General features: G+C 35.3%; 1 protein-coding gene across 3 annotated transcripts in view; it reads left to right on the top strand.

The window, feature by feature from the left end:
* CNST (consortin, connexin sorting protein) overlaps positions 1–14,165 on the top strand; it is a 138,001-nt gene that overhangs the window by 36,155 nt on the left and 87,681 nt on the right. The window lies entirely within an intron of this gene.

Below are 14,165 nucleotides of genomic sequence, written 5' to 3'. Positions count from 1 at the left end.
TTGCATTGAATCTGTAGACAGCCTTGAGTAGTATGGCCATTTTAACACTATTAACACTATTAACACTATTTAACACTATTCTTCCAGTCCATGAGCACAGAATGTCTTTATTTGTGTCTTCCTCAATTTCTTTCTTCTGTGTCTTACAATTTTCAGTGTATAGGTCTTTCACCTCCTTGGTAAAATTTATTTCTAGGTATTTTATTCTTTTTGATGCCATTGTAAATGGGATTTTCTTTATTTCTCTTTCTGATAGTTCATGATTAGTGTACAGAAACAGATTTTTGCCTTTTAATTTTGTATCCTGCAACTGTAGTCATTTATTAGTTCTAGCAATTTTTGTGGTGGAGTCTTAAGGATTTTCTATATATGGTATCATGTAATCTGCAAAGAGTGTCAGTTTTATTTCTTCCTTTCCAAGTTGGATGCCTTTTATTTCTTTTTCTTGCTCTGGATAGGAATTCCAATACTATGCTCAATGAAAGTGGGGAGAGTGGGCATCCTTGTTTTGTTCCTAGTCTTCGAAGGAAAGCTTTCAGCTTTTCATTGAGTATGATGTTAGCTGTGGCCTTGTCATATACAGTCTTTATTATGTTGAGGTATGTTCCCTTCATACCCACTTTGTGGAGAGTTTTTATCATAAAACGATGTTGAATTTTGTCAAATGCATCTTCTGCACCCATTGAGATGGTCATATGATTTTTAGTCTTCATTTTGTTAATGTGATGTATCACGTGATTGATTTGTGGATGTTGAACCATCCTTGCATTCCTGGGATAAATCCCACTTGATATGCATGGTGTGAGATCCTCTTAACATATAGTGGAGTCCAGTTTGCTAATATTTAGTTGAGTATTTTTCATCTATGTTCGTCAGGGATATTGGCCTGTGATTTACTTTTCTTGTGTTATCTTTGTCTGGTTTTGGTATCAGGGTAATGCTGGCCTCGTAAAATGAGTTTGGAAGTGTTCCCTCCCCTTGTATTTTTTGGAAGAATTTGAGAAGGATTGGTAATGATTCTCTGAGTGTTAGGTAGAATTCACTAGTAAAGCTGTCTGCTTTTGGACTTCTGTTTGTTGGGAGGTTTTAAGTTACTGATTCAGTAAATCTCCTTATTAGTAATTGATTTTCAGTTTTTCGTGATTTGGTCTTGGAAGGTTGTATGTTTCTAGGAATCTATCCATTTCTTCTAGGTTGTCCAGTTTGTTGGTTTACAGCTGTTTGTAGTAGTCTCTTACGAGCCTTTGTATTTTCGTGGTGTCAGTCATAATGTTTCCTGTTTCATTTCTGATTTTATTTGAGTCCTCTTTTTTGTTGGTGAGGCAAGCTAAAGGTTTCTCAGTTTAGTTTATCTTTTCAAAGAACCAGCTCTTGGTTTCATTGATCTTTTCTATTATTTTTCTAGTCTCTATTTCATTTATTTCTGCTCTGATCTTTGTTATTTCCTTTCTTCTACTAATTTTGGGCTTCATTTGTCCTTTCTTTCCCTTCAGATGTAAAGTTAGGTTGTTTTTTTGATATGTTTCTAGTTTCTTGAGGTGGCATTTATCATTATGGACTTCCCTCTTAGAACTTTTGCTGTGTCTTATAAGTTTTGATATGTTGTATTTCCATTTTTGTTTGTCTCAAGGTATTTTTGAATTTCACTCTTGATTTCTTTGTGGGTCCATTGGTTTTTCGGTAGCACGTTGTTTCCTCTCCACATATTTGTGAATTTTCTTCTTGTAATTGATTTCTAGTCTCATACCACTGTAGCTGGAAAAGATGTTTGATATGATTTCAGTCTTTTTTAATTTGTTAAGACTTTTTGTGGCCTACCATATGATCTGTCCTGGAGAATGTTCCATGTGTACTCAAGAAGAATGTGAGTCTGTTGCTTTTGTTTTTGTTTGTTTGGTTTTTTAAATTAATTAATTAATTAATTTTTGGCTGTGTTGGGTCTTCGTTGCTGCGCGTGGGCTTTATCTAGTTGCAGTGAGCAGGGACTACTCTTTGTTGCAGTGCACAGGCTTCTCATTGCAGTGGCTTCTCTTGTTGTGGAGCATGGGCTCTAGGTGCATTGGCTCAGTAGTTGTGGCGCACGGGCTTAGTTGCTCCACTGCATGCGGGATCTTCCCAGACCAGGGTTCGAACCCGTGTCCCCTGCATTGGCAGGCGAATTCTTAACCCCTGAGCCACCAGGGAAGCCCTGTCTGTTGCTTTTGGATGAAATGTTCTGTATATATCTGTTAAGTCTATCTGACCTAACATATTATTTAAAGATGATGTTTTTGGATGATCTATCCATTGATGTAATTGGGTTATTCAGTTTCTTTACTGCTACTATTGTATTGCTATATATTTCTCCTTTTAGGTCTGTTAGTATTTGCTTTAAATGTTTAGGTGCTCCTATGCTGGGTGCATAAACATTTACAAATTCTTTATATTCTTGTTGTATTACTCCTTTATCAATGTATAATGCCCTTCTTTTATTACAGTCTTTGTTTTAAAGTCTATTTTGTCTGATATAAGTATAGCTATCTCAACTTTCTTTTGGTTTCCATTTGCAGGGAATATCTTTTCCTATCCTTTCATTTTCAGTTTGTTTAGGACCTATGTCTGAAGTGAGTCTCTTGTAGACAGCATATAGATGAGTTTTGCTTTTTTTTAGCCACTCAGCCATTCTCTATCTTTTGATTGGAGAATTTATTCTATTCACATTTAAAGTAGTTATTGATAGGTATGTATTTACTGCCAGTTTGTTCATTGTTTTTTGACCGTTTTGTAGTTCCTCTGATTTTTTTTCTTCTTCTCTTGCTTTCTCCCTTTGTGATTTGATGGCTTTCTTTAGTGGATATGCTTAGATTCCTTTCTCATTATCTTTTGTGTATCTATTATAGGTTTTTGCTTGGTGGTTATCATGTGGCTTCCATATAACAGCTTCTACTTATGGTAGTCTATTTTAAGTTGACAACAACTTAAGTTTGAACACATTCTAAAACTCTCCGTTTGTACTCCCCTCCATGTTTTTTATGTTTTTCATGTCACATTTTTCAACCTTTTTTCTTGTTATTAGACACCATTTTGCATGAGTTCAAAAGTTATACTCATTTCTTCATTCTAAAATCTTTTAGAAATTAATAAATTTACCCTTGAGTTCCAGTTCTAGAGTAATTTCAGTTATTGTATTTTTTTTTTTTTTTTTTAGCAAGTCTTAAGTCTCCTGCCTTATCAGGAGGCAGAAGCTGAAAGAGGCAGACTATTTTTTTTTTTAAATTTTTATTTATTTGTTTATTTATTTATGGCTGTGTTGGGTCTTCGTTTCTGTGCGAGGGCTTTCTCTAGTTGCGGCAAGCGGGGACCACTCTTCATCGCGGTGCGCGGGCCTCTCACTATCACGGCCTCTCTTGTTGCGGAGCCCAGGCTCCAGACGCGCAGGCTCAGTAATTGTGGCTCACGGGCCTAGTTGCTCCGCAGCATGTGGGATCTTCCCAGGCCAGGGCTCGAACCCATGTCCCCCGCATTGGCAGGCAGATTCTCAACCATTGCGCCACCAGGGAAGCCCAGTTATTGTATTTTTTAGATCTAGAATACCCATTTGGATTTTTAAAAATTCAAATATAGTGATTTGATTAAAAAGCAAAATAAACTATTTGCTTTTGTCGCTATATTGTCAATTCTTTTGAAATTTTCTCACCTATTCATTTAAGTCCTTGAACATTTTAATAATAGTTGTTTTAAAGTTTCTTTAAGTTAACTCCAATATATGAATTTCTTGTGAACCTGCTTCTGTTAGCTGCTTTTCCTCCCAGTTTTTTGTCACATTTTTTTCTCTTGTATGCCTGGTTATTTTGGATTATATTACAGGCTTTATAGATGAAAACTTGTGGAGGTAATTTGAGCCTTTGTTGGATTTCTTCTTCCAGAGGAGATTTATTCATGTTGCTGGCAGGCAACCAAGTTAGGGCAGATCATCTTAATTCAACCAGAAATGAAGATCATTCTACTGGGCTTTAGTCCCTGCGAAGGCTGGTCTATTTCAGACTCACTGTTTCTTCTGGGGAGTAGCTGTTTTAGGTCCCACTTGAAAGCCTAAGCCTCCCTTCTTCTTGGCAAGTCCTAAACCCCGTTGTTTGTGCCAGCTCTGTAAGTCTGCTAAAGGCTCTGCTCAGCTTTTTTGGCTTCCAAATTGAAGCTCTCTGCCAGCTTCTCTAACTGCTATCAACAGGAGGGTTTGTCTGAAATGAGCTAGTCTGCACTTCCCAGAAGCAGAACTCATTCATCTTTTCTTTTCAAAAAATATTTATTTTTAATTTAATTTAATTTTATTTTATTTTATTTTATTTTACATGGGATCTTCATTGCAGCACACGGGATCTGCATTGCGGCATTCAGGATGTTTAGTTGCGGCATGCAGGCTCTAAGTTGCGGCATGTGGGTTTCTTAGTCGTGGCATGCAGGCTTCTTAGTTGCAGCATGCAGACTCTTAGTTGCGGCATGCAGACTCTTAGTTGTGGCATTCAGACTTCTTAGTCGTGGCACGCAGACTTCTTAGTTGCAGCATGAGAACTCTTAGTTGTGGCATGCATGTGGGATCTAGTTCCCCAACCAGGGATCAAACCTGGGTTCCCTGTATTGGGAGCACAGAGTCTTACCCACTTGACCACGAGGGAAGTCCCTTTCATCTTTTCTTAATATGTTTTTGCACATGTTCAAAAATGAGTGTGTATATATATATATCCAGTATATGTTCATATAGGTTATGAACAAATATGCATATAGTGGGTATGTGTGCAATTTCTTTGCTCATTAGGGGTATACTATCAAAGTATGAAGACTCTTGTACTTTATTCCCTTTAGCTGTGATGTTGGTTCAGTAAATACTTGTGATCGGCCTAGTAGAAATTATTCTGTGTGTACAAGGGAACATGTCAAATTCTTGATGATGGTCTCTAATGGGGATGTGATATAGATTAATGTGTAAACCTAAAGAAATGAGTTCATCACATTTAAAAATTACAGCAAGTAAATAGTCTCATTGGTGGGTTTTATTTTATTTTGGCTCAACCTGTTTTCTAAACTCTATATATCTGAAAAACATTTCAAGATACTAGAAATTTTTCATGTTGCTGTCTCCTTAAAGCTAGCAATTTGGTGTTTACAAAATATACATATGAATATAGTTGATTTTTTAAATTAATGTAAAAGTGATTATAGTGGTCAAGGGTATAGGCTGTGGAGTCAGGTTCTTTGAGTTTGAATCCTGACTTTGTCATGTACTAGCTCTGTGACCTTGGCCTATTTATTGAATCTTTTTGTTGCTGTTTCCTTCTCTATAATATGGATATAATTATAGAACTACTTTGTAGGACCTGTGTGAACATTAAATTATATATATTAAATTTATAAATGTTTAAGTTTATAAATTTAAATTATTTTAAATTCATAAATTCACATATATATTATATATGACTGAAATACTGCCTGATATTTAGTAAATATTCAATAACTGTTGACTACTGTTAATAATTAGCATTTTATTCAGATAATGCTATTTGGTCAGGCCTCTTAAGGGAAGGTTCTAATGAACAGTTTGCTCTTACCCCTATATTAGCAAGAATTATCATTTTAAAACAAAATATATAGATTTTTATGTATATTTAATGATTAAAATGTAGATAGATTGCCTTATGTTACTAGTTGTATAGCAAAGTGCTCAAAGTTTAAAAATTATTAAGACAGTTTCCATGAAGATATATAGTATATATGTAATAGTAAACATAATTTTTGTTTTAAAAGTATTTTAATTATTTTATTTTATTTTATTTTTGGCTGTGTTGGGTCTTCGTTTCTGTGCAAGGGCTTTCTCTAGTTGCGGCAAGTGGGGGCCACTCTTCATCGCGGTGCGCGGGCCTCTCACTATCGCGGCCTCTCTTGTTGCAGAGCACAGGCTCCAGACACGCAGGCTCAGCAATTGTGGCTCACGGGCCCAGTTGCTCCGCGGCATGTGGGATCTTCCCAGACCAGGGCTCGAACCCGTGTCCCCTGCATTGGCAGGCAGACTCTCAACCACTGCACCACCAGGGAAGCCCTAAAAGTATTTTAAAAGTTATGGTCTGAACTAAAAAGTATTTTCAAGTTCTTAGATTCTGTTGGTTGTGGCTTCAAAGTATGGTTGCAATAAGTTTTACAACAAAGAAGTACTTAAAACCAAAAAAACACAACTTATGCATGACCCTAGTGAAATGACTCCTTCCCCTAAACTGTGGTTCTCTCAATGCATGTGATACTAACTCTGTGGAACTAACTGAAAAAAATGCTTGTGTTGCTACTGTAATTTCGTATGCTGTGATTTGCCCACCCTTTATCTTCAAGTGATATAGAAGTTGTTAATTTCTAGGAGCATTTGAATTATAAAGTCAGTCACCCTGAAGTAGGCAAATTTTATAATTAATGATTGTTAAATGAAAAAATTGTTAGAAATTATTGCTAAAAATACATGTTTCTGGATGCCTGAAGATGTCCTTGCATTCACACTATTTTAGAGATTTACTTCTCTATTGTTTCTTTAAGTAAAATTTATATATGTCTGTATATAAGAGAGAGGAAAGAGAGGAGAGGGATGACTCTATTTATCTTTGCACTGCTTGGATATACCCCCACTGAGGCTTTTGACGTGTCATTTCCGTTTATGTAATGGATTTAGAACTCAAAGTCTCTGTTGATGTGTAAGCTATCTTGAACTGAGTCCCATTATGAAAGGGAGGATTGAAGAAAATGAAACAAATTATGCTTCCTTTTATTCAACTTACCTGCCCCAAGGTTGTTTTGGGTTTATGAGTCACATGATTTGTTAGTTCCTTCATATTTTAAGAGTACTTTCTCTGCATAAATAAAATCCATGTTTGTTGTATTCTCCCTTAGAATCATTACCTTCACATTTTACAGTAATTGATTATTTATTTTTCTTGTTTTTCTTTTTTGTATTCTTGTAGTTGTGTTGTATACTTTGTTGCATTTTTATTATTTAAAAAAATTTTTTTTATTGAAGTATAGTTAATGTACAATGTTGTGTTAATTTCTGCTATATAGCAAAGTGACTCAGTTATACACATATATACATTCTTTTTTATATTCTGTTTTATTTTTATACAATTTTTTCATTTAACAATCATTAATTATAAATTTTGCCTACTGACTTTATGACTCAAATGCTCCTAGAAATTAACAACTTCTGTTATCACTTGAAGATAAAGGGTGGGAAAATCACAGCATATGAAATTATAGTAGCAACACAAGCATTTTTTTCAGTTAGTTCCACAGAGTTAATATTTTATTCTTTTTATATTCTTTTCCGTTATGGTTTATCTCAGGATATTGAATATAGTTCCCTGTAGTATATAGTAGTATAGTTCCCTATACAGTAGGACCTTGTTGTTTATCCATTCTATATGTAATAGTTTGCATCTATATACTTTGTTATATTTTTATCCTCCTTCTTAAGACATAAGTTTTCTATGATCTTTTTTTTTAATTAAGAGTAAATTCCTTAGTGTGAAATTGTGTTTTTTATTCTTATTAAAGAAATACTAAAACAATCTGGCTTACTTTTATACATACTATTATATATAAATTAAACTATTTAGAAGATTTCTATAAGGCCATTTTACTAGTTATAATTACCATTCAACATTTCTGAAGTACCAGGAATAATTTGAATATGGCAAAGTACCTAAAGATGGGGACGACATGATCCTGAAAATAGGATAAAAACAAGTACTAACAAATTAATTTTAAAAACTTTTAGTATTTATTTCTTTCATTAGGTATTTACCTTATTTAATTATAGTAATAGTAATAGTAATGTCTATACCCGGAAAATGTCGACAGCCTAACTAGTATTAGCAAGAAAGAATCCTGAATGGAGTGGTTCACTATGAGCCAGGACTTTGGCTACAGTGGCACTATCAAAGCAGTATAATGGAGAGCAACATTGTCTAATAGAACTAGAATGTGAGCCATGTACAGAATTTTGTTTTCTAGTAACCACATTAAAAAAGGGTTTTAAAAGGTGAGATTAATTTTAATAGAGTTTGTTTAATCTGTTAGATCAAAATATTATTTTAACTTGTAATCAATATTTAAAATTATTAAAGGCCTATTTTTACATTCTTTCTATTCCTAATAAGTCTTTGAAATATGGTGTTTATTTTACAAATATAGCACATCTCAATTTGGACACATTTTTTGTTGGAAATGCTTGATCTGTATTTAAATTTCCTAAAATTTAGGTGAAAAAGCAGGTTCACATACCCAGTTTGTTTCAAACATGCATAAGTTTTTCAATAACTGAATCAATATGTTTTAGAATTTAAATTAATTAAAATTAAATAAAAGTAAAAATTCAGTTCCTTAGTCTCACTGTTCATATTTCAAGTACTCAGGAGCCATGTGTGGTTAGTGGCTACCATATTGGTTAGCATAGGTATAGAATATAGCTGACAACCAGAGATATCAACTAAGGGACCCTGAATCAAGCATAGTATTTTAACTAAATTTTAATGTGAGGTGAATGATATAAATTAGCAAAAATTATTTTATTGAGATTTGGGGGATAACATGTTAAGTGAAGTTTATGTCTGAGTTTCATATGATCTGCATCATTTTCAGAAAAAAATTTGGAGATAATTACAAACTTCTCTAGTGCTCAGTTGGTGGTCCTTAGGATGAGACTGTTAATTCCTAGAAACTGCCTTATTGCTGTGGTCAGTGCTCATTAGTGAGGTGTGAAATCTACCTAGTAGACCTTGATCAGCATTTAAAGAAAATAAGAAATAGTGTTGAATAGAATGGAGAATGTATCAGAGTGCTTCATGTGTGTTTAGTTTTGAGAAATCTTTGTTTCAGTTAACGTATACGTATTTTGTATGTACATGATTTCAATGAAAAATGAATTGTTTATTTTGGGCTGCAAAATTTTTGAGAATCATTCTTCTGGGGTATGCTTTTTATTGCTGGTATACTGAATATTGCCTACAGGTACATATGTCTAAACAAAACCTTAATCACAGAAAACTATAGATTTAGCAATGAGATATAAGTAGTATTGGAACACGTCAAGTGAGTAAGATGACAAAATGTAAAGTGATATGTAGTTACCATCATAAACACAACATATGAGTGTGGTGACTTTCTTCCTCAATTCTGAGTTAACTGTGAGTAGCCAGATTTGAATTTAGGGTTAATAGAATACGTTATTTGGTGACTGTCTTCTTCTAAATTTTGGTTTGACTATTAAGTCATCAAATTTAAACTTGGGGTTGCATCTTAATTCTTAAGAAGAATCTTGCCTTCTTTTGAAGGTAAAAGTATAGTATTTAGGCCTAATTTACTTGGATTACAGAAAAATGGCACTCAGAATCTTCTTAAAGCATTTTAATAAAATAATTGTGTAATATTATATATTTAACCATTCCTATACATTAATTTTTTAATTTCAGTAACACCTGATGTTTAATGTCACCAGATAATGCATTAAGAGGTATCAAAAATGAAGTCAAATCATACCTGGGAGTGAGATTATTTTTTTGACAAAATGTAGATTTCTCTTTGTTAGTCTGTTACTTCATTATATTTGAATATTCTTCCTCAAAGTTTTGTTTTTCAACTTTTGTATGAGCCTTACTTGAATAGTTTGCTTGAAATTCTTCAGCTTGAATAGTTTGCTTGAAATTCTTAAGCGTACTGAGTCAACATGTCAAATAACTTTTATACAATGTACATATTTGGTATGCTGTTTTGCCACAAGAGGCTGAAAACTTGGGCAGCACTTACTATCATGCTTTTGAAAGGCAAAATATGCCCGAGTCAGTGCTGTGCAGTGATTGTACTGTGTCACTGTTCTTTTTCTTTCTTTTTTAAAAAAATTTATTTATTTTATTTTTTGGCTGTGTTGGGTCTTCATTGCTGCACGCGGGCTTTCTCTAGTGGCGGCAAGCAGGGGCTACTCTTCCTTGAGGTGTGTAGGCTTCTCATCACGGTGACTTCTCTTGTTGTGGAGCACGGGCTCTAGGCATGCGGGCTTCAGTAGTTGTAGCATATGGGTTCAGTAGTTGTGGCTCGCGGGCTCTAGAGCGCAGGCTCAGTAGTTGTGGCGCACAGGCTTAGTTGCTCTGTGGTATGTGGTATCTTCCCGGACCAGGGCTCGAACCCATGTCTCCTGCATTGGCAGGCGGATTCTTAACCACTGTGCCACCAGGGAAGCCCTCGCTGTTTCTTTTGTGATAATTGGTACAGCCATAGGGACTCTTATAGAATAGACATACAATTTAGATATAGCAAATAACTTAGAATGCCTTTTCTACTGTACTTCTAACCTCCAGGTCCCATATAATGTTAGGGCATATTTAAAAATACTATGTATCAACTGGGGCTTCTTTCTGCCTGTGATTTTTCTCTTGCATAGGTGCTTTCATATAGCGAGATACAGGTGTACATGAAGATGAACCTTTTTAAGTGCTGTTGTTATAGCATCGAAGGAAAGGAAAGAGGAGGAAGAAGAGACAAAAATAGTATTTGTTTATAACTGTTTCCAAAAGCAGTAGGCCTGTACTAATTTCAAATCCCATTAAGAATATTATCCTACTGCTTAAGTTAAAGTGTTCCAATTGAAATGTGTTAGGAATGCAGATAGAAGCCAAATATGGTGTAATAGGTTCCTTTACCTCTCAGAGTAGGGGCAGAGGAGTGTATAGAAATCCATGTGCCTTTCTCCTTTGAAGACAGAAACTGTAGAAAATAAGCCCTCTACTCCTTCATATATATGATAAGTATAAGACCCAGAGCTAGACATTGTGAAGAATAAAAATTATCTATGTCTGGGTTATGGGTATTCAAATGGCTTAAATCTGGTAGGACACATATGCAAATATATACAGTGCAGAGAGTTGTATTTGGGAGGGACTCTATGCGTGGTACAGAGTGCCATAGAGGAATACATTATGTCTTTTGGAATGGAGAAGTCAGGGAAGACAAACTGGAGTGACTTTTGAGCCAAGCCATGAAGAATTGGTCAGTGTCTATTAAGAATAATTACAGGAGATTCACACCTGTAAGTATTAGTATTAGAAAGTAGTTTACAAAGTAGCCTTTTGAGAATTAAACTAATTACATCATCACAAAATAATAGGAAGCAAAATGTCTTGAGGCCCAAAGAAAGGAAGACCTACTTTACTGGTAATAGATATTTAACATAAATAGTATATTAGTATGTCTTTTTAAAAAAAAGTTCTCAACAGAAGAAGGTGGACTATTTAAGAAATTGTATATTGTGTGGATCTAGCAATTCCCAGGGAAAGAGAGAACTTCCAGGAACTTGAACTTCATGTTTATTAGAGATGTGTCCTCTGTTGTAGGGTAGAGATTCTTCACTGAGGTATACCACAGCTGGAGTGAAATATTCTTTAAGTTATTGATACTTTTACCCCATTGTCCATAAAGCATAATTGTTAAGAGTACGGCCTCAAGATCACAACTGATCCATGTTCTATTTTTGAACTTACTAGCTGACCCTTGATGAGATATGAGACTTGGTTTCTTCATTAGTATAATAGGACTAAAAATTACCTATCTGCTAGAGTAATTGTGAGAATTGAATAAGAGTATTGGTCTGAAGAGTTTAACTGGTACATGATACTCATTAAAGTTGCGAAGTGTGATCTGTAATTTTATACTCACCAAGGAGCCTTAATCACTAATTTCTTTTTTTTTTTTTCTTAAATATTTATTTATTTATTTGGCTGGGCCGGGTCTTAGTTGCAGCACATGGGATCTTCGTTGCGGCATGTTTAGTTGTGGCATGTGGGCTTCTTCATTGCAGCATTCGGACTCTTAGTCGCAGCATGCATGTGAGATCTGGTTCCCTGACCAGGGATGGAACCCGGGCCCCCTGCATTGGGAGCACGGAGTCTTACCCACTGGACCACCAGGGAAATCCCTTAATCACTAATTTCTAGACATCCTCATCATCTGAAATGGTGCACAGAGCAGACCATTAAATATTCCAGGAACTTGCTGAGATATCCCTATCATAAATTAATACTTCAGCATTCTCAAATGATGCTGGTTAACATTAGTCTATCATCAGGAACCTAATTATTTCCAGGAGGTCTAGAAAAACTCTGTTTCTGAACCTTCAGTAAGGCTACAGACCTGCTTGAATAAACCTACTGCTGTTTAAGGCCAATCTGTAAGATTTCTTGGGCAGTAATAATGGCTAACTTTTCTTGAGCATTTACTGTGGGCCAAGTACTCTGCTAACTGCTTTACCTGCTATATTGTCTAAGCCTCACAAATGACTCTTCGAAGTAGGTGTTACAATTCTCCACTTTCACAAAGAGAAAATTAAAGCTTGGAGATGCTAGGTAACTTGCCTAAGGTCACCACACAGTTTGTTAAATGGCAGAGCCAGAATTTGACCCTTGGTCTGCCTGTGTTCTCAGCTATTATGCCGAACTGCACAGGATTCAAATCAGGAAGACCTGGTTTCAGATCCAGTTCCACTTCTTTCCAAGAATATGATTTTAAACAAGTTATTTTTGCCTCTCCAAGCCTCAGAGTCTTCATCTAAAACACAGTATGAACACTCCCACGTAGGCTTGTTTGGAGGATTAGAAATAAGGTATGTGAAGTGCCTGGCACGGTTTCTAATACATGACAGAGACTCAACAAGAGGCAGCTCTTATTGTTTGGGGCTCTGTAGATTGCTTTCTTCCTTCCCCCTTGGCATGAGATCTCTGTGTCTCTTTCAGATAAAAGTAAAACCTTTATATTTTCAACTGCAAATACATGCTAGAAAATAATTTGGTTATTTAAATTAGAAAACAACTGAGGCTGTTGCCAGTTTTAAGGACTGACATTTTTCCTACATAGCCACATAAAATTTTCACTGTTTTTATTGTGATAAAAAATATATGACAGAAAATATGCCATTTTTACCATTTTTAAGTATACAATTCAGTGGCATTTGACACTGTTGTGTAACCGTCACCCCTGTCTCTTTCCAGATCTTTTCCATCACCCTAAGCAAAATCTCTGTAACCATTAAGCTGTAACTCCCTCCCCTGCCCTCAGCCCCTCTAATCTAGTTTCTATTTCTATGAATTTGCGTATTATAAAATTACACATAAGTGGAATCATACAGTATTTATCTGTTTGTGTCTGGCTTAATGTTTTCAAGGGTCATCCATGTTGTGGCATGTATCAGAACTTCATTCCTTTTTATGGCTGAATAATATTCCATTGCGTGAATATATCACATTTTGCTTCTCTCCTCATCTGTCAGTGGCATTTGGGTTGTTTCCACCATATTAGCCACATGGCACTTTTAAAGTCTCATTTGAATTTGGATTCTCTCATAATAGAGATCTTGAAGACACTTTATTAAAATAATAATTACTGGGACTTCCCTGGTGGCGCAGTGGTTAAGAATCCTCCTGTCAATGCAGGGGACACGGATTCGAGCCCTGGTCTGGGAAGATCTCACATGCCATGGAGCAACTAAGCCCGTGTGCCGCAACTACTGAGCCAGCGCTCTAGAGCCCACGAGCCACAACTACTGAGCCTGTGTGCCACAACTACTGAAGTCTGTGCACCTAGAGCCCGTGCTCTGCAACAAGAGGCCACCACAATGAGAAGCCCGTGCACCTCAATGAAGAGTAGCCCCTGCTCACCGCAACTAGAGAAAGCCTGCGCGCAGCAACGAAGACCCAATGCAGCCAAAAATAAATTAAATAAATAAATTAATTAATTTTTTTAAAAATTTACTTTTCAATTAAAAATTATACTCTAGTTAGAATTCATTTAGGTCTAAACTAAGTTATTATAGTCAAGTTAATCATTTTACTTTTCATATTACATACCTCTTAGTGGAGATATATAGTATATATTTTAAGGAAAATGATACCAGCCAGATTTAGATATTTTTATATTTGACAAGCAGTACTTTTATGTCTGAATAAAATAAAATATTCCAGTTGCAAAACAGTTGAAAGCATGTGATACAATCAGTGCAGAGCTCATGTTTTGTTTTATACTTTGTTTTCCTGTTTTTTAAAAAATTTTACTTTACTTAAATATATATTTATTTACTGTATATATTTACTGACTTTCTAAAGAGCAAATAAACA

The sequence above is a fragment of the Balaenoptera physalus genome (assembly GCF_965194825.1).
Source record: "Balaenoptera physalus genome assembly, chromosome: 1".
In the NCBI taxonomy this organism is placed as follows: domain Eukaryota; kingdom Metazoa; phylum Chordata; class Mammalia; order Artiodactyla; family Balaenopteridae; genus Balaenoptera; species Balaenoptera physalus.
This window is presented reverse-complemented; position numbering and strand designations above follow the sequence as displayed.